The sequence below is a fragment of the Oncorhynchus kisutch genome, linkage group LG15 (assembly GCF_002021735.2).
Source record: "Oncorhynchus kisutch isolate 150728-3 linkage group LG15, Okis_V2, whole genome shotgun sequence".
NCBI classification, from domain to species: Eukaryota; Metazoa; Chordata; class Actinopteri; order Salmoniformes; family Salmonidae; genus Oncorhynchus; species Oncorhynchus kisutch.
The window spans coordinates 41,745,638-41,767,237 of record NC_034188.2 but is presented as its reverse complement, the minus strand read 5'-3'; the positions used below and the strand labels follow the sequence as shown (position 1 = coordinate 41,767,237).

The window sequence follows — 21,600 nt, the reverse complement described above, 5'->3', positions numbered from 1 at the left end:
GCTATTTGATCATAATGTAAGCCTACCAAAAGTGGCCTACCATCAAAAACAATGGAGAAAAACACATCCCATAACATTTTAACATGGACATAGATGTTCATCATTCAGCCTACGTTCCATTAGTTTTAAAGAAGAAAAAAACACATTAACCTGTTTATCCACTTGTCCTTCAGACAAGGAGGTGACTGAAAATGTTGTGTTTGATGCAAGAAACCACTTTACAAAATTAAATTAATTATTATTCCCATACAATTATTGTATGCGAACCAGACAAATTGGCTATTGACTACTTAGCTTATTCAATACCGCCTCAAAATACAAGACTTCCCCTTTAAAGACAAAAAAGCTCTTTACTTGACTCGCTTTTCAAAGATGGCTAGAAATGCACACATTTTGTGCTCTTGTTGGAAGCAACCACTCCCCCATTGTTGACTAGAAATTGGCTATAACTGGGTAAATAACTCACTAACTAGCAAATAATATGAACAAATGTGCTCTACATGCAGCTCTCACTTTGATCTCCAAACTTGAAACCGCTCATACTTTATCCTAAACACAGTCCAGTTCATAGTGAATGGCACAGATCCATATATGGGAATGGCTATTTGCATATAGGCCTACTGCAGCTCTGATTCATTATGGCGCACTGGTCTGTGTAGAGTACTGGCCTGAGTCGTGCCTGTCAATGCAATACAATCCTACTCCAACAAGCTCTGCCTACAAGAAAATCTCTTGCACAGTTAGTTTTGCATACTAAATCTTGCATAGTTCGTTTTGTTTATGTCTATTACATCGAAAGTGGCTAATATTGCATTGATTCGATCACAATTCCCACAGTAGAGCGAAACGTTGATAGTGTTAACTAAAATTGTAGAAAAGTAAAGTAAAGTAGAGTAAAGTTCCATTTTTGTTCTTATTTGTGCAGGCTCATATTTCTTCTGTGCGGCAGTCTGAGGGGAGCTGTGTGCAGTTTACAGGGAACATTGGTAGTGAGCGCATATATTTTCATACTGGTCCCCCATGGTAATCGAATCTACAACTCTGGCATTGCAAGCGCCATGCTCTACCAACTGAGCCACACAGGACATCGAGGAAAGGGACCATAACCCAACCTAGAATTGCCAACCCAAACCGGTTCCTGTCACACCCATTACCTGAGACCATGTCATGTCATCCCCATCACCTGAGATCATGTCATCCCCGTTACCAGAGATCCCCTGATAGACTATGTGAGAAAGAAAATTGTTAATGTGTCATAACAACACTGATGACAAGCCAACAGCATGACACAGAGTGTGCTTATTTACCCATCAACCGCAATACAGCTCAAACAAACTGCTGCCCTTGGGTCATTCAAAGCCAGCCACAGGCTGGATTGTGAAAGGAGAAAATGTGAACCAGAACAAACCCAACCCTCGATTGTTCCATATGCAGGCATGCCAAGCCTGGTCTGATTAAGTCCACCCCTCCTCCTCCTCCTCGGCCAGGCCTAATGACCTAATTACAGGCTAAGACTTGTTGACTCTGTATTGTGTGAGGAGCCAACCTGACACTACTGCTTCCCTCCCTCCTTTCCTCCCTCTCTTTATCTCTCTGACTCTCCCTCCCTCGTGACAGAAACTCTCTACAGTCCCTCAATAAGCCAACAATGGGCTGCTCTGGTGTGTTGTGTGTTTGTCTCATGTCATGGCCAAACCTCAGGTACTGTGCCTCATTTACAAGCCAAATCAAGAGGCCAGGGTGAGCACGAGGCAAGATTTGGGTCAGATGCAAATTCGGGATTGGTACGGGGCACAACTGAGCTATTCACCAATGTTCAAACTGGGTTATTGACTCATGGGATTAAATCTAACATTTTCCAGGTGTAGACCCTGATGACCTAGACCAAAACAGTGACCTCATAACTAGGACTTTTCATGAGCGAGATATAGAGAGGGGTAAGGGGGCAGCCTGGTTTTGTCTCGTTGCCATGATCATCAGCCTGGCATAGCCTGCATGAATCAGGACAACAATCACAGAGGGCTGATTTGGTAACATCAGATCTACAAGGTAGAATGTAAGCTTCACAAATGATATGTGAGAAGATTATTGAGACAACATTAAGTTAAACTGCTTTATTTTGGGTCTTTCGAGGTCTGTTGGATCCATACAACAAAATATATGGGCCACTTTATTATTAGTGTGCCACAGAGACATTTCCAACTGCCAACTTCAATAAAGGCTCCGTTTGCATGTATGAATGTTGTTTAAACAGTCCCATGTTTGCTCAGTGGCGTGTGCACAATGTGTTGTTTGGACAATTTCTGAAGCTCATGAGCAGTTTGTCAGTGCAGAGCATGTTTCTGGTGAAACAGGAAGCAGGCTTTTATCTCTGCTGCAATTTTTAGCAACAGAAACCTACCACAACTGCATAGAAGATAATGGTGGCACAACACCAGCTTTTTTGTCATCCCCCGTGAGTTGCATTGAGTACCTGCTGATCCTCATCTGCCTTACAGAATGAGCAACATTCGTGCAGGGCTCCAGTGGCCTGATTAAGTCCTGATATGCAAGCCTGAAATCAAACTGCAGGGAGTGGGGAGGAGCACCTTCTAGAATCTAGATACTATAGCAATGAATTACTTTTTAAAAGAAAATATTCTAGTGGTAGGCGAGAGCCAGACCAAAGCAAAGTCGGTGAGAAGAATGCATAACCTTTTCAGAATAATGCCCTAAGGTCTACTCAGAGTTGCCATGAAAGATAATTACAAGTTTTTCTACACCATGACCAACTGTAAACTCTCATGTGGGCTTGGTCGGGGGGGGGGGGCTTGCAAAACATGCTTCACTCCCTAGCTAAAGCGCGCCATATATGGCAATGACTCGAAGACGTGACATCGAACATACAAATGATCATTCTCACAAACAATATATCTTTCATTTGCAATTAAACCTCGATAGAATCAAAGCATACATTTGTAAAAACACTGCTTGAATCTACTTGGCATACCTCAACAAGCATATTGTATCTAAGGTGTGTCAAGAACATTGAGCATCACGCAATCCACCCTTTAGCCAGAATAGATTCCAACCCTACGCTCGCTTACAACTGCACTGGGGTCGGACAGGCTGGGGTCGGACGACTCGTTCAATCTTCTCGGTATAACAGTTGGGATAATGGGACAATTCAGAGTACACTGCATTTCTCATCATTGGATTGAGGTACGTTTTCTGAGCCATATCTGGCGCCACTGTGTCTTTATCTAAACAGGATCCTGTCCGACCCCAGTGCAGCTGTAAGCAAGCATAGGGTCAGAATCTATTCTGGCTATCCACCCTTTAACATCTGAAAGACGTCTTTTAAGTCTGAGCTCAATGTCGGTCTACACTTTTACTGGAAAAGGGATGAAAGGGTATAAAGTATGTTGTAATAGTGTTATAAATGATTTTTATGAAAGGTGTTTGATAAAGTTTTAGTGCTGCCCAAAACAAAATTGTCACTGACAGCAATGGGTACATGTCTTGGTTGGTATCTTTCAGAAAGCGTGTTATGAAATGTGTCATGTATGAAAACACACAAAAAATGCCACAAAAGCTGAGCATTGAATTGTATCAACATGACATTTTCTTGCCGTTGACTTGCCATCTTACTTTATAATTTTCTTATGACACATTTGCAATGTAGAAAACCAAATGAGGAACACATATGGTAAACACATAACCCATATAAACAACTCTAATTGGTTTGAACCACCTATTCACCCATAAAGAAGCAAAATAGCATCAGAAATTCAAAGAAACAGCTCAGTCACTAACCTCAGAGACAAGGGGCTTGGGTGTCGAACTCCATGTTAACAGTAGAACACATGACAGATCTAAGTGACTTAAAAAAACTGAAGGGGAAAAAGTGATACCACTGCAATTTAGAAAAATAATCCAAGTTAGGAAGTGCCTCCAGAGAGCAGAGGGACACAGTGCTGTACAGAACGTGTGGAACACTGACCTGCCCTCTACCTGAAAAAGCGAGGCAATGGCTGCTGTTTGAAATTTCAAAAAGGAGAAGTGTAGTGAAGCAACTTGCCTTGGCTCTCCCTGTGAGTCATGTAGCTCGACATCCATTGGTGGGTGAGCCTTCACGCAGAGTGGCTGCACCTGGCCAATCGCAAGTCAGGGTGGGCTCTGTATGCAAATCCTTTCAGGTGAGTCACGGCAGGTGTTGGGGATTGGCTGAGGGATGGATGTGGGCGAGGGGTGAGCGAGGACGGACCAACCAGTAAGCCACACCTTGAGCAAAGTTTTTCCTGCGGAGGAGTGCTGGGGTGGAAGAAGGGTGCTGTAAATGCATAGTTTAGTTTACCATTGGTCTGGTATGCATTCGTTTGAGGACACTTGGACTTTGACCAATCACTATAAAGCAGTCTTGTCTTGGTCTGTAAGGAAAATGGTTCAAGGCATACACAAGAAATGGGACACACTTGAATGTAAAAATATGGGTCAGAGAAGAATACAAGCTCGTTTTCATCCTTAAGCTTTCAAAGCAGAGTTAGAAATGAGTTTTGAGGTCATTAAGGCAGAGCAAATGAGACAGTAAGAGGTAAATCCAGGGGAGTAGCTCTTGTGGCAATAGAGGCCACCATAAAACAAACTTTTTATGGGGCTTCACTGGAAGGTACAAGAATAGTGGGCTATAAAGACCAAAGCAGTCTCACCTGACCACAATTGGACATCAGAGGCAGGCCACTGGTCTTAGCTAATGCCTCAGCACAAGTGGGTCTATAGACCCCTCCTCCCCCCTTGTACCCACCTGGATGATATAATGCTAATGCATATGAGTGGCCGTACTCGTGTAGACACAAATACAGACACACACACACACCATGCCCCAACTCATCCTGCGCTGTGCTCTGATGTATGGGCCTTGAGATAGCTTGACAAGCATCTTTATTTTATCAGAAACAATCAGACTGACAAACAGGAAGTTGAGTAGTTCTGTTCTGTGTTTTTTTTTCACTTAGCCCTGTCTCCTTGACCTGCCGCCACTCCCGCAGAACTCTCTCCCTCTCTCTCTCTGTGTGTGGGTGATTGTGTGGGCAGAGACAGGTGCGCTGGAGTCAGAGCAGATACCCATCAGCTGCAACCTGTTCCATAATCAAGACCTCTACAAATACTCAGCCCTGCCACTTCCATGCTGCCAGATCGTAATCTCTGCTCAGTCAGTCTACGTTTCTAGCCATTTGTTACTATTCAGATCCTGTTGTGCCTGTTTTCCTTGCCAGTTTTTCTCTCCGCTACAGTTCTGCCCGCTCTGACTCTGGTCCCTGTCTCCAGTCCCACGTCTCGTCATCCTGCTACTCTGTCCTTGGATTCCCCACACTACCCTGTCTCAACCCCTCTCGCTCCAACCTCAGCCTCCGCACCTGGTTTCCAGCGACCCGCCCGAGCTTCCCCTGACCTGCACTACATCTCCCCCCTGTGTTTCAATAAATACCTTGGTTACTTCATCCCAGTCTCCTCGTCTGAGTCAGCTCTTGGGTTCCCCTGTTTCACTCCGCTTAACAAACCCCAATCTGAGAGCATTGTGCTCTGGTCTCGCATCTATTAAGACTGGGACTCCAAGGTTTAAAAAACCCCAGGGTTGTTAGATGGTGAGAGATGCAAACACACCAACACACACCACACACACATGAACAAGAGATCATTATCTTAAACCCTAAAGATAAACAATTATCTTTGTGTCAACACTAATTGATCTCAGGACCATGGCTGGAGCCTGGTGGAAAGTTGCTTTAATAATTTTGCAGTAAATAGTGTGGATGTGCTGATTATTTTCATTAATCTGTGAATAGTGTCTGATGGTGCGTTTCAATTAGGATTTTTTGATGGCATCGTGGCTTTCCCTGAGGTTAGTCCCAGTCCTATCAAAGACTAAGAGAACATGGGGTTAAGGTCTCTCATTGAGAAAGTTGCATTGTCTTACCAAATATGAATCGACATTTGGTTACAGTGTACAAGCAAACTTAAGTCTTGGTAGTGTCTGGGTGTGATACTACAGCTTGGATTGATATCTATAGTACTTCTGTGAGAAGTCCCAGTAATCCATTCCCTCCAACTTCCCCCCAACAAAGTTGCCAGTTCAGATAGTAGACAATTACCTTGACTTTTTAATTGGCTGTTAATTGAAGTCATTTGCATAAACAAAGCAACACACTAGTAACAGGTGGTGGGATAATTGACTTCGCTGACAAAAAATGTATGTTAAAAGGAGAGAAAAGAAAACAGATGAGAGGGTTGGTTCAATAGACACTGAGCTCATGGTTGGCACAGATAGCAGCACTCCATTATTCTCTACCGCAGTCTCATTAATGCACTTTTTTTCCACTTTCTGCCAGCACCCATGCCAAAGACTACATTATCCACCATTGCAGTCCCCACTGTAGTCCCTTTCATCTGCAGAGGGAATATGATGATAGCTCGGCAGACGTAGGTCTCAGAAACTATTCCATTCCATCTCTTCGTGTCAGAGGACTGTCACTCTGTCTCTGTCTCTGGTGGCTATTTTCCTCAGTTCAGCTGTAGGCCGATATTACTTGCAACGAATCTTGGGTCTGGCTGTACTTTCGCCGTGGAGAAAAACAAAGTATTTAAGCTAGATATGGACGCCACACCTCTTGGTGTGTGTTTCGTTATTAGCTTGTGAAATGTCATATGTGTGCCATATTTTATATTAAGCACGGTAGCTAAACGAGCACAATCATATAATGAAGGCTAGGACGTGAAACATATGTATACAGCAAGGTCACAGGGGAAAGGTGACGCACAGAAATGGCTATAGGGAGGGAAAAGCTACAAATGGAACAAAAAGTTTCAAAATCCAAAACGAGCTCATTGGGGTAAAAGTAAGATGAAACGGCAATCAAGCCAAGACACAAAAAGGAGACTGTGGAGGGTAAGAGAGAGCTGCAGCCTTTATGTGAACAGAACCATGTGACCTCGCTGACTAAGTGAAGAGACACATTTTTCCTTTGTAGGCTAAAAAATAAAAATGGCTAAGAGTCATATATTGCTGCTGTTGCATATCAGAGTCCAACTAAAACAGACAATAGCCACAAAAAGGCCACATTTTCTGCAGCATGTCCTGTTAAAAAGCAGACACAGCAACACTTCGCCTGAAGATCTGCTTGTTTCAAGTTGTTTCCCTCTCTTTCAAGCAAAATAATTCAAAGAGAGGCAGAGAAATAAAGACCTGAATCACAATAATGTGGGTCAAAGATTAAACTGACTCTGTTTTCGTAGAGCTAGGTCTAGTGCATTTTCAACCTTGTTTTGTCCACTTGAACATTAATCAGCTGACATAACTTATCTAGACATGGGCAAATGCCTTGCACATATAGGCACTCACTACCCAATAACGTCAACCGACACAGCTATATGTGGTACACCCTGGCTCTGACATTTTCTTTTTTACATTGGCCAGTCCTTTCCAGCAGTTCCAGCAGCTATGGTGGATGTGTACCAAGGCCAGTAGAACACAGTACTTCTCATCTCAGCTCAGTACTATGAAGAGTATAAATCTGAGTTCAGGGCCTGATTGAAGACTGGAAATAAGCCTAACCTTGAAGGCCTGAGATGTGGAGCCTTGTGAAGGACAGGCAGTGCTGTTTGTGCAGCTCCGAGGTCAGCTGATGGCCGTTCCATGAGTGACTCAGAGTTGGAGGGGTGTGTCCTCTTTGGGCCCTGGTCAGAATTAGTCCACTAAACAGGGAATAGGGTGCCATTTGGTACATAACCAAGGAAAGTCCTCAGCCAAGGCTAACAGGGCCAAGATAGCAGCCCTCACGGGACAAACCGCTTAAGGTGGAGTAGGAGGAACAGGCAGGGATGCATTCCAATGAGCCCAACTGACATGGACAAAGAGGTACAAGTGCTGTAAACACCACAACACACTTGTAAATGACCATGAGAAAAAGTTGTTAATGTTACTTGGGGCAGACTTGCTTCGAACAATGGGTGATAAAAAGCAAAAGTCCGTGACGCGCTGTTGGAATATTTTCATACGAACACCAGACAGTTTGTTTGAGGCCAATCACCCTTAGGAGAGAATCAATTCTCGTCCACTAACTCTTTCAACCTTCAGCTAATTGGAAGATAACAAATTGTCAAAAAGATTATGCAGCTTTGGCCATTGCTAAGGACATCCTCACACTGTGACCAACCAGGACTGGGAATGGTCAACTCTGACTCACAGCAGTGACTGTGGATGATTGCAATGACTGCAGCCACACAGAACTAACAAAGAGAGGGGTGTAGGCATTTAGCTGAATGGTAATGCATTAAATCCACATAGCCTACAGCTGAGTCACTCACTCTCTCATAGACCAGTACGGGAATTGAGCTCTATTTATCCAGGTTATTGCGACATCAGAATATTCCGCTCATGTGATAACATGTAACAAGTCCTGGGACTTCCTGGCGATGTTTACATGTTATTTTGTGCGGTACTGCAGCCGTACACAAATAAAGTGGACAACAAACATCAATCTTCTGTTCATAGCTGTGCATATTTGGAGTACATAAGAGCAGAGCGGAAGGAGTTAAATAAATTTTTACAGGAAGGACCAGACACATTACCGTTAAGGTATCACATTAAACATTAAACACACATGGCAAGGCCAACATTCCAGACAGTCCGCATCACACCTCTGTCAACAGAATCCGCTACCTGTAGTCGGGACAAACACTAGAGCTGTCTCCACTGAGGCTAACTGACTGACTTTCTCATGTTTAACCGCTTGTCTAATGTAATCTACACGAAGTATACTACAATTAAGAACACCTGCTCTTTCCATGACTAACCAGGCGAATCCAGGTGAAAGCTATGATCCCCGTATCGATGGCACTTATTAAACGCACTTCAATCAGTGTAGATGAAGGGGTGAGAACAGGTTGAAGAAGGATTTTTAAGTCTTGAGACAATTGAGACATGGATTGTGTATGTGTGCCATTCAGTGGGTGAACTGACTGACTGAAATATTTAAGTGCCTTTGAACGGGGTAGTAGGTGCCAGGAGCTCCAGTTTGAATGTGTCAAGACCTGCAATGCTTTTGGATTTTTCATACTCAACAGTTTCCTGTGTGTATCAAGAGCGGTCCACCATCCAAAGGACATCAGCCAACTTGACACAACTGTGGGAAGCATTGGAGTCAACATGGGCCAGCATCCCCGTGGAATGCTTTTGACACCTTGTACAGTCCACAGAGTCCTGTTCTGAGTGTAGGTGCAACTCAATATTAGGAAGGGGTTCCTAATGTTTGGTATACTCAGTGTATACCAAGGGCATAGTGATTGACAGCTGGAAGGACTCAAGTTTCTTCTCGTATATACAGGGGCTTTGCCGTTAAGAGAACTAAGCATTTTTGTTTCACATTCAGAGTATATGATGCCCACAGTCTTTGAAAGCGTACTGTTGAATGAATACCCAATAGTAGAGTGTTGATATTAAATCATTCAGATATCAGGCCCGAAGGAGGGACAGTCTGTGACTCTAGAATTCACCACATTAGCCTATATGATGTGGTGACAGACACAGGCTACATACTGTAAATGCTTCTCAGTGTCGGTGATGAGCTGCTAACTGGCTAACAGATGCTGTAAGCTCTCTATTTAAGATGCCATTACATTTTACACATTAACTTGTTGACGCTGTGGATCAGCTGAGTGAGGCGAGTTTATTCTCTCTCCTGGGAGGCAGCTCATCATACACACGGTCACAGACACACACTGATAATACTCTGCATGTCAAGCTTTCATGACAGACATATTAGCACTCCTCTGACCAGCATACATCCCAACACAAAGCACCAATTCAAATGACAGTGTAGGCAAAGAGAGGGCGACAGGCTGCTATGGTCAGTGCCGTTTAAGATGAGGGAGGACAATTATAATGTTTTGTGAGCATGGCCTTATTTCTACAGCATATTGGATGACTGTCATTCATATTCCATTCACCCAGCTCAATGTAATATCGATAGGTTTATGCTACTACATGACACAACATTTTTCCCTATGCCCATCATGAGGTTGCTACAACCTACCTCATGGATGGAAGTTTACAATGTAGTTGCACAGGTTGAGAGAAATTTGAGTAATCAAGGTGACAGACAGTGACACATTCAATACTGCCTTGCACACTCTTGTCTGCACCTATCTGATCTAGGGTGTAATCATTAATCTGTTCCGTTTTCTTCCGTTTAAGAAAGTTTTTCAACAGAATCGGCGGAATGAATAGACCACTGATCACACGCACATACAGTTCACTTTCATAGAAGCCACATACAAACAGCATGATCACTTTGATTATTGTAGTTATAATTCCTTCTTGCATCTACGCTCTCTCCTCCTCTCACCTTTTCCCTTTCCTTGTGGACTTCAGCGCACAACACATCAGCTGTCTTTGACAGTGACCAGGCGAAAAAAAAATTCCAAGCCAAACCTTCATATCATAACCGCTACACACAGCCTACATCGTTGTCACCATATTAGCTAACGTCAAAGTCAACATAGCTACTAGAACTAACGCATAGGTAAACCCGCTACAATCATGCAGTACAGTCAGCAAGTAGTTTAGCAGTTACACTGTTCAATGAAAAGCTTACCTTGACTTGGAAGTGTTCCAGGGTTGGATATTCATCGCCAGCTAGCTAACATAGCATCCCTTTCTGTTTGAGCCGGGTGTTTGAGTAGGCTAAACTAGCTAGTTGATTTTGCTAGCTAAGTCTAAATGAAAGTGGTAAAAAATACAAAAACTATAGCTAGCTCTCTCCAACTTGCTTCTCCTTAATTTTTTTAAGAAATGAATTTGTTCAAAATTGTTCAACTATTGTCTTTCTCTCTCTTGAGTCAAATACTCACCACATTTTATGCACTGCAGTGCTATCTATCTGTAGCTTATGCTTTCAGTACGAGATTCATTCTCTGATCCTTTGATTGTGTGTACAATATGTAAGCTCATGCTGCAAGAGCACTGATAGGTTGGAGGATGTCCTCCGAAAGTTGTCATTATTACTGTGTAAGTCTATGGAACGGGGTGAGAACCATGAGCCTCCTTGGTTTTGTATTGAAGGCAATGTACTCAGAGGACAGAAACTAGCTGTCCTATGGCTAAACCATGCTGCTACCCTACAGAGTGATGTTGAGGCTACTGTAGACCTTCATTGCAAAATAGTGTTTTAATCAATATTGGTGACGTGAATATACTTAGTATAGTTGTATCTAAAAAAAAAATATTAAAAAAATATTTTTATTTTTATGAAATTCCCAGAGGAGGATGATCCTCCCCTTCCTCCTCTGAGGAGCCGCCACTGCTATTAATTTGGTTAGTTTAGCTGGCTGTTGCTTGAGGATCACCCTAGTAGTCAAACCACCACCCAGCAACCCCCCAATCTAATCAAGCATCGGATACACACTGTGCCTGCTACATTGACTAAAAATACCCAAGCTACCTATGTGTTGATCACATCAGTATCAACAAAAAAGTAACGGGCTGAGTGGTTCTACCTTGAATTTGCACGAATCAAATAGTGTAAAACGGTGGCTGGTATTCATGGATGCCAAGGGAAGCCAGGTTTCCTCGAATTGTATTTTTATTTTGTATCTTTCATCTTTATGTGTTTCATAAATGTCCTTCAATTCACAAGAGGCTGAATGTATCTCACCGGAGAAAGCATCCAAGCGAACGAAACAGCGCCCATCTATGCTGTCTGGTCAAAAAGCGCATGAGATTGTTGTCACCTGTAGCACTGAATGCAAGGGTAGCCAGCGAGCATTTAGCCTCCCTTGATAGTTTTTCAAATACAATAATAGCCAATCAGCGTTGAGCTAAACTGAGTGAGCTCAGCTGTGAATGGCCCTGGCGCAACAACAAAAAAGTGTAAAGGGAAGCCAGTTTGGATTTGGCTTCACATCAATCACATTGATTACAAGCCAATTCAGAAAACGTGTTGTTGTCCTCCAGTAGCCCTTTCCTAAATTATCAATTGATGGAGATAGGGGTATGGATTTGTGGTTTTACTTAATTCTCCGTATTGGCCAATGATTATAATGGCAATTCTGATCGAACCATAAATTCATATATTGTGCCCATGGCCTGAGAGGATGGAAGTTCAACAGATGTAGTAAAATTAGGCTAACGTTAACTAGCTGGCCTGGCGTGTCGTTGCCCATGAAAGGAAATTAAGCTAGCAAGCAAACGTCTTGGCCAGGTAGCATAGGACAACAAAAACTAAATACATGTACTGTATGACAGAGTCATAGACCATTTAGGCAACATGAAAGAGGAAGATGGCATTGGCGTTTCTACTGACACGCACGCACATACAGGTGAAGTCTGAAGTTTACATACACTTAGGTTGGAGTCATTAAAACTCATTTTTCAACCACTCTACAAATTTCTTGTTAACAAACTATAGTTTTGGAAAGTCGGTTAGGACATCTACTTTGTGCATGACACAAGTCATTTTTCCAACAATTGTTTACAGACAGATTATTTCAGTTATTTCACTTGTATCACAATTCCAGTGGGTCAGAAGTTTACATACACTAAGAAAACTGTGCCTTTAAACAGCTTGGAAAATTCCAGAAAATTATGTCATGGCTTTAGAAGCTTCTGATGGGCTAATTGACATAAGTCAATTGGAGGTGTACTTGTGGATGTATTTCAAGGCCTACCTTCAAACTCAGTGCCTCTTTGCTTGACATCATGGGAAAATCTAAAGAAATCAGCCAAGACCTCCACAAGTTTGGTTCATCCTTGGGAGAAATTTCCAAACTCCTGAAGGTAACCACGTTCATCTGTACAAACAATAGTACACAAGTATAAACACCATGGGACCACACAGCCGTCATATCTCTTAGGAAGGAGGCACGTTCTGTTTCCTAGAGATGAACGTACTTTGGTGCGAAAAGTGTAAATCAATCCCAGAACAACAGCAAAGGACCATGTGAAGATGCTGGAGGAAACTGGTACAAAGTATCTATATCCACAGTAAAACAAGTCCTATATCGACATAACCTGAAAGGGCGCTCAGCAAGGAAGAAGCCAGTTCTCCAAAACAGCCACAAAAAAGCCAGACTACGGTTTGCAACTGCACATGGGGACAAAGACCGTACTTTCTGGAAAAATGTCCTCTGGTCTGATGAAACAACAATAGAACTTTTTGGCCACAATGACCATTATTATGTTTGGAGGACAAAGGGGGAGGCTTGCAAGCCGAAGAACACGCTCCCAACCGTGAAGCACGGGGGTGGCAGCATCATATTGTAGGAGTGCTTTGCTGCAGGAGTTACTGGTGCACTTCACAGATAGCATCATGAGAAAGGGAAATGATGTGGATATATTGAAGCAACATCAAGACATCAGTCAGGAAGTTAAAACTTGGTCGCAAATGGGTCTTCCAAATAGACAATGACCCCAAGCATACTTCCAAAGTTGTGGCAAAATGGTTTAAGAACAACAAAGTCAAGGTAATGGAGTGGCCAACACAAAGCCCTGACCTCAATCCTCTAGAAAAGGTGTGGGCAGAACAAAAAAAGCATGTGCGAGCAAGGAGGCCTACAAACCTGACTCAGTTACACCAGCTCTGTCAAGGAGGAATGGGCCAAAATTCACTCAACGTATTGTGGAAAGCTTGTGGAATGCTACCCAAAATGTTTGACCCAAGTTAAACAATTAAAAGGCAATGCTACCAAATACTATTTATATATATTTTTTTTATTTAACCTTTATTTAACCAGGTAGGCTAGTTGAGAACAAGTTCTCATTTGCAACTGCGACCTGGCCAAGATAAAGCATAGCAGTGTGAACAGACAACACAGAGTTACACATGGAGTAAACAATTAACAAGTCAATAAAACAGTAGAAAAAAGGAGAGTCTATATACATTGTGTGCAAAAGGCATGAGGAGGTAGGCGAATAATTACAATTTTGCAGATTAACACTGGAGTGATAAATGATCAGATGGTCATGTACAGGTAGAGATATTGGTGTGCAAAAGAGCAGAAAATAAAATAAATAAAAACAGTATGGGGATGAGGTAGGTAGAAATGGGTTGGCTATTAACCGATAGACTATGTACAGCGGCAGCGATCGGTTAGCTGCTCAGATAGCAGATGTTTGAAGTTGGTGAGGGAGATAAGTCTCCAACTTCAGCGATTTTTGCAATTCGTTCCAGTCACAGGCAGCAGAGAACTGGAACGAAAGGCGGCCAAATGAGGTGTTGGCTTTAGGGATGATCAGTGAGATACACCTGCTGGAGCGCGTGTTACGGGTGGGTGTTGCCATCATGACCAGTGAACTGAGATAAGGCGGAGCTTTACCCAGCATGGACTTGTAGATGACCTGGAGCCAGTGGGTCTGGCGACGAATATGTAGCGAGGGCCAGCCGACTAGAGCATACAAGTCGCAGTGGTGGGTGGTATAAGGTGCTTTAGTGACAAAACGGATGGCACTGTGATAAACTGCATCCAGTTTGCTGAGTAGAGTGTTGGAAGCAATTTTGTAGATGACATCGCCGAAGTCGAGGATCGGTAGGATAGTCAGTTTTACTAGGGTAAGTTTGGCGGCGTGAGTGAAGGAGGCTTTGTTGCGGAATAGAAAGCCGACTCTAGATTTGATTTTCGATTGGAGATGTTTGATATGAGTCTGGAAGGAGAGTTTACAGTCTAGCCAGACACCTAGGTACTTATAGATGTCCACATATTCAAGGTCGGAACCATCCAGGGTGGTGATGCTAGTCAGGCGTGCGGGTGCAGGCAGCGAACGGTTGAAAAGCATGCATTTGGTTTTACTAGCGTTTAAGAGCAGTTGGAGGCCACGGAAGGAGTGTTGTATGGCATTGAAGCTCGTTTGGAGGTTAGATAGCACAGTGTCCAAGGACGGGCCGGAAGTATATAGAATGGTGTCGTCTGCGTAGAGGTGGATCAGGGAATCGCCCGCAGCAAGAGCAACATCATTGATATATACAGAGAAAAGAGTCGGCCCGAGAATTGAACCCTGTGGCACCCCCATAGAGACTGCCAGAGGACCGGACAGCATGCCCTCCGATTTGACACACTGAACTCTGTCTGCAAAGTAGTTGGTGAACCAGGCAAGGCAGTCATCAGAAAAACCGAGGCTACTGAGTCTGCCGGTAAGAATATGGTGATTGACAGAGTCGAAAGCCTTGGCAAGGTCGATGAAGACGGCTGCACAGTACTGTCTTTTATCGATGGTGGTTATGATATCGTTTAGTACCTTGAGCGTGGCTGAGGTGCACCCGTGACCGGCTCGGAAACCAGATTGCACAGCGGAGAAGGTACGGTGGGATTCGAGATGGTCAGTGACCTGTTTGTTGACTTGGCTTTTGAAGACCTTAGATAGGCAGGGCAGGATGGATATAGGTCTGTAACAGTTTGGGTCCAGGGTGTCTGTATGTAAACTTCTGACCCACTGGGAATATGATGAAAGATATCAAAGCTTAAATAAATAATTCTCTCTACTCTTATTCTGACATTTCACATTCTTAAAATAAAGTTGTGATCCTAACTGACCTAAGACAGGGAATTTTTACTAGGATTAAATGTCAGGAAAAACTGAGTTTAAATGTATTTGGCTAAGGTGTATGTAAACTTCCGACTTCAACTGTACATACACACATAAATCAGCACGATCGACAGCCACATATTTAGCTTACTTTGATTGGACTAAATAATTGTTGGTATCTTTTAGTTGTCACTGTATAACAATAAGCATAAGTGATTAGATCATGTTGAAATGGTGCTGGAATAGTGGAGGCATCGCCTGTTTTCTTTGCGACTTGTGGTAACTCTCCGTGGATCTAAATCAAGAGTTGTTTTGTCGTCCGAAAATGTCAGAAACATATTAACTTGCCTGACCATGCTCTAGGTCATGTAACTGTTTGTTACATGCAATATGTTTTGTGGACTTCACTGGACAGATGTTGCTCTCCGGTTTTGTGATGAAACAAAGGTGTGGTTGAATTTATTCTGCCACTGTCTTCTTATTGTATCGGCCTTAGGCCTATATATCAAGGTGTCAAGGCATACGAACGTACAGGTTATAGAGCAAACAATGCAATTATCAAAAGACATAGGATGTAATGTGCCTTTTTCTGGCTTCCCCAGTGATTTTGCCCACGCAAAAAACGAGATGGCAACAAAACCTCTGGGTTAGTCCAGCCTGATTGTCAATCTCTAGTGGTTGGTCATCTTTTGCCACCATACCATTGCAACAGCGTAATAACTGAGTAATAGCCTATATGGGTCATGGGAAGAAAAACGATATATTGTTAGTTAAACCTAACTGAGACATTGCATTGTTGCTTTGGAGCTTGTTTTCAGTTGTTCAATGCTGCCTCTGGAGAAAAGGGAACACAGAGTCTAAAATCTATGACCTCTTAAGTTCTCGGGGGAAAACAAGATAAGTTATGTAGTTTACAAGACATCAAAACCGAGGTTAACATGATGACATTACAAATGACAGTAAGTATGTATGGAGACATGGAGTCCATGTGTATAGTTTGGACTGGAGTCACATGCTTCACATTGTGAGAGGCAGCATGCAGGCGGGATGGGGTTACAGGTGGAATTTCCCCTGGCTCCCCTTTCTCTTTGACGTCACGTCAGCCGCTTGGCCGTAGCGCTGCCTAGTGATCGAACAGATATATCAGAGGACGTGAAACTCAGGTGACAGAGCCTCGGTTGTTGAAACATACTCACAGTGAACTAAGGAACTTTACAGAGCAAGTTCCCTACTGTCTTCCGACAAAAAATAGGGGGAGCCACCATAAAATATCTTTAGGGCAGGCACAATTAGCATATCACGGACGATTATGGATGAAGACCATCATGAAAATAAAAAAAACGTCATAACTGTTTTTGTGTGGGACGAACAGCTGACTGAAGACGGGGCATTTGTATGGTTGAGTGAGTTTCTTCCGTACCTTGGACTCTTAACAACGTGATGAAACACTGTTGCTCTTTGCTGAACTGTAGAATATTCATTCAAATGAAATAGAATGTATTTTTTGTAATGTCAGTTAACAAATCACAGCACATACTGATGGGTACATTTCCTGTGGTGCTTTAACTTCTTGCTTTGCTCCTATGGGTACACTCGCAATGACAGCCAGTCCACCCATTATGACATCATTGACTTGAATGGGGATGCCCGGTCTATTCATTCCATTTCTATGGCGGTCAGGAGCTGAGGAGAGGAGAAAATGTGTGCCCCAAAACAGTTATATCGGTGACCACGGTCAAATTTTCAGTGGAATTTGTTCAAAATCATCCTTGTACATAGAGTTGTATTGTTTGTTTAACTTTGCAATCATTGTTTTTTGTTTAGCATACATTTAAAAGTGAAAAATATGAGTCAGACATTCTGTTAACGCTAGAACTGCCCACCTGTCTCTGACGTTTCCTAAATACGAGTATTTTACATTCTAGTAGTACTTTCTGAGAAATATCAGAAAAGACAAAAGAATTCTGAGAATTTCATCCTCAAAGAGCCATTATGGTCAAAATGACCTTATGCATATTTAACAGTAGAATAGCCAGGCCTGTCTAATAAATACGTTTAACTAGAAAATAAGCTTGGACTCATAGCTTGGACTCCCTTTCGAGCCTGGGCTCGAATCCAGAGTCTCTGGTGGCATAGCTAGCACTGTGATGCAGAGCCTTAGACCACTGCGCTACCCAGGAGTACCTTAAATTAAATTGATTTTTATTTGGATTTCATGTAATGGACATTCAAAAAATAGTCCAAATTGGTGAAGTGAAATTTAAAAAATCTAAAAAAGAAAAACGGGAAAGTGGTTCATGCATATGTATTCACCCCCTTTGCTATGAAGCCCCTAAATTAGATCTGGTGCAACCAATTACCTTCAGAAGTCACATAATTAGTTAAATAAAGTCCACCTGTGTGCAATCGAAGTGTCACATGATCTCTGTATATAAACACCTGTTCTGAAAGGCCCCAGAGTTTGCAACACCACAAAGCAAGCGGCACCACCAAGCAAGCGGCACCATGAAGAACAAGGAGCTCCTCAAACAGGTCAGGGACAAAGTTGTGGAGAAGTACAGATCAGGGTTGGGTTATAAAAAAGTATCAGAAACTTTGAACATCCCAAGGAACACCATTAATAAAAAATTGAAAGAATATTGCACCACAACAAACCTGCCAAGAGAGGGGCGCCCACCAAAACTCACGGACCAGGAAAGGCGGGCATTAATCCGAGAGACCAAAGATAACCCTGAAGAAGCTGCAAAGCTCCACAACGACGATTGAAGTATCTGTCCATAGGACCACTTTAAGCCGTACACTCTGCAGAGCTGGGCTTTACGGAAGACTGGTCAGAAAAAAAGCCATTGCTTTCCAAGTATAAAATCTATTTCATTCGTGGAGTGCCTTTGTAACAACTATGAAGCAGAAAGCTTGTGCATTGAAACAAAGTAAAAGCTTATTTTTCTAATGACAAAACAAATGGAAATACCCAAACCGCAAGACACGCGCTGTCAACTAAGAAAATATCTGAAAATACTAGTAGCCTAAATATCAGTATAGGTGCCAAGCGTGCTTGTGAATAGAGAAAATCAGCACAAAAAGAATATTGGCATTAGAATGAATATGTGTCGATATACTGTAACTGTGGTCAAAAATAGCATATTATTGTCAGTTATTGGACACATTATTTGTGGTCTTGCTTGTGCTTAAAGTATTGTGTGCGGTTGGATCTCATTTAGCTGTTATCCCTTGTCCGAACAGTCACCACAAATCTTTGTCTCTTTCACCTGATTGCTACACTTCCCCCACACAAGTCGCTTGCAGCGGAAGCAAGTGTCCAGGTTCTGTTTCCGAGTTAATCTGATCAACTTGCAGCTTCTCCTCCCCGGGAGCTGTGTGCAATTTGGCTCGCGCAATGGCTCTTTGGAATCTTTGCTGCTGCCTTGGCCCTCATATGTCTTTCACGTAGTCCGTGTGCCAGACTCATGGTGACGTCTCTTCCACTCATGGGTGTTGTTCATGCACTGCTTGAACAACATGTGTTTGTTGATAGCAGCCAAGTCAAGCATATTGTAGAACAAAACAGGCCAGCGGCAACTTCCTCCTTTCACCTAGTATAGCCGTGCCTCCTGATCAAAAACATTATCCAACACTCGCTCACCTACTGCCCAATTATGGATCCTTTCCCAGATATGGAAAGCCGTTCAGCATGAATCAGAATAATCATCATCAGATACGGTCCATTTCTTCCCCGCCATCCATTTGTCTTGGTCTTACCATTGTAAATTATGCACGTTCTCACTGTGTAGCCTACTCCAAGTAGACTAATAAAACTGCTTTGATTCGGTGGACTGATACAGGGTACATACCATTTTAAGATTAGAATTAGAATGGATCAATACAATAGAATGGCCCTCCCTGTTCTTCATTCACTATTGGTGATTACAGAATTACGAATCCCTCACTCATCAACTCACCCATTCTCCCCTTTTCTCCCCCATCATACTTCATTTATTTAATCTATTGTTATATGTTTGAAATTAGTTAAGGTATAGTTTAGGTTCAGTTTCGGGGCAATTATCGGTTGATCATCAACTGGGCATGAGACATTCAACTATCATAGGAGTGGAGCAGGCCGGGGGAAATATATATATATTTTTTAAATAACATGCGCTTCTAAATATGGTTAAAACTCCAGTTTTGTTTGTGATATTAAGATTCTAACTTAAACAGTGTGTTGTATAGATGTGTTTAGAAAAAGTTAAGGACGAGGGGGACATGACTTAAAAAAAATATAAAAAAATTGAAACATTATTATGCTCTCTGTCTTTCTAGTGTTAATATATACAATCACAAATAAATCCATTAATATTTCATTCAGGAAGGTCAGAAATAAACATGATACATGTTTATTAACTTCAAAAGAACAGAATAGCATGTTTTCAGTTGTATTTATCTGTGCTTGGTAGACATGGCTATGGCTACGCCATGCCAATCTATGGCTGTGCCATGCCAATTAAATCAACTTGTTCGTTTAGTTCATCCCAGGCCCTGCCACAGTCAAGACACATGTTTTTCAGTAAGAATATATTTGAATATCCCAAATGGCTATCGCAGATTTTCACCGGTAGCCTACTCATATGAGGAATGCATGGAGCCCCGGTTATTCTAGGAAAAAGTAATATTTTGAAACAGAGACATCCTCGCAATTTGTACAGTTGTTTGGCAAAAATAGGTTCATTAGAAACATCGGAATCTGCTCTTTCTGATAGGGTATAGCAATCAAAACATCTGCATGGACTTCTGTAGGATGATATGGAAGAAGTGCTATTTGGTAAGCTCCTTTCCTCTTTGACAATGCACGCTGCACAGGTCATCAGTCACAACATTCTCTATTCAACGATTGATAATATTGTCACCCATCAGACTATAGTACATTTCATATTGTCTTTAGGCTATATATATATTATTATATGTGAAATTAGTTTCAATATAATGTAGGTGTAGTTTCGCAACTGTTGTCTTACAGTCAGAAAATAGACTATCATCTTATTTTTAGTATTTGCAGTCTATGCGCTTCTGGATCAATCAATACATTTTCTGACTGATTACAATTTGCATTTGGTGTCCTGAGGTTTCTTATTACCTATTTTAACATAAATGCATTCATTTAGAAATGTATCATTTATTATGGAATATTTATACAATTGAAATATCAACTGTCAGAATGACCGTCATGGCCATTCTAGTAGTTATGGAATTCCGGCGCTCTGAGTGTTAATGTGGAATTGCCCATAGTCAGAGACACATTAAACATTGCTACCTTGTGGTTACCTAAGAGGTGTCAAATGACACTAATTTACCTCAGAGAGACTGATCACTAGACTAGATTGGAAAGAAGACTCCAAACCAGGCATCTCAGAGACATTACAGGGACTTCTAATGTAATGCTTTTTCAGAGGATGTGATAGAGCATATGTTTCCTACATCATCTGGCTTGAACCCTGACCAAAATGGATATGACAAACACAAGAATCCTTTCATTCACTCACCTGTCTCTCTCAAGGCCACTACACAAGCTCTCTGTCCATTGTAAGGCTCTAGTGGTGCTTCAATGGTGCTTTAATACGGTACCGCATGCTGGATGGGAACATGGAGAACATTCCTTCTCTTGGGTGGCTGGGGATTTTGGCATTTTTTTGGGCCTTTCTCAGACACCGCCTGGCATGTATGTCTTGGATGGCTGGGGGCTCACCCATAGTGATGTGCTAGGCCGTCCGCACCACCCTCTGTAGAGCCTTCCGGTCGAGGGTGGTGCAGTTGCCATACCAAACAGTGACACAACCATGCTCTCAATGGTCCAGCTGTAAAAGTTCCTAAGGATCTGAGGAGCCATGCAAAATAGTTTCAGCCTCCTGAGGGAGAAGAGGGACTGTCGTGCCTTCTTCACGACTGTGCTGATGTGAGAGGACCATGTTAGGTCCTCAGTGATGTGAACACCAAGAAACTTGAAGCTCTTAACACTCTCTACTGTGGCCCTGTGGATGGGGGTGTACACACACCCG

General features: G+C 42.5%; 2 protein-coding genes across 6 annotated transcripts in view; one reads left to right on the top strand and one right to left on the bottom strand.

Annotated features, from left to right (window-relative positions):
• The window catches only part of LOC109905325 (ETS-related transcription factor Elf-1), an 83,045-nt gene that overhangs the window by 56,571 nt on the left and 4,874 nt on the right, over positions 1-21,600 (bottom strand). The window contains exon 1 of one of the 5 annotated variants that reach the window (XM_020502632.2): positions 3,796-4,084. The exons of 1 other annotated variant lie outside the window; for it this stretch is intronic. The gene's annotated coding sequence lies outside the window, so the exon portion shown is untranslated. Of the gene's footprint in view, positions 1-3,795; positions 4,085-21,600 lie in introns of those variants that run through there. 3 more of the 5 variants (XM_031790298.1, XM_020502630.2, XM_031790297.1) reach the window with 3 other exon arrangements.
• The window catches only part of LOC109905323 (ubiquitin-conjugating enzyme E2 A), a 37,105-nt gene continuing 18,392 nt past the window's right edge, over positions 2,888-21,600 (top strand). Inside the window, exon 1 of the mRNA XM_031790299.1 lies at positions 2,888-3,201. The gene's annotated coding sequence lies outside the window, so the exon portion shown is untranslated. The remainder of the gene's footprint in view (positions 3,202-21,600) is intronic.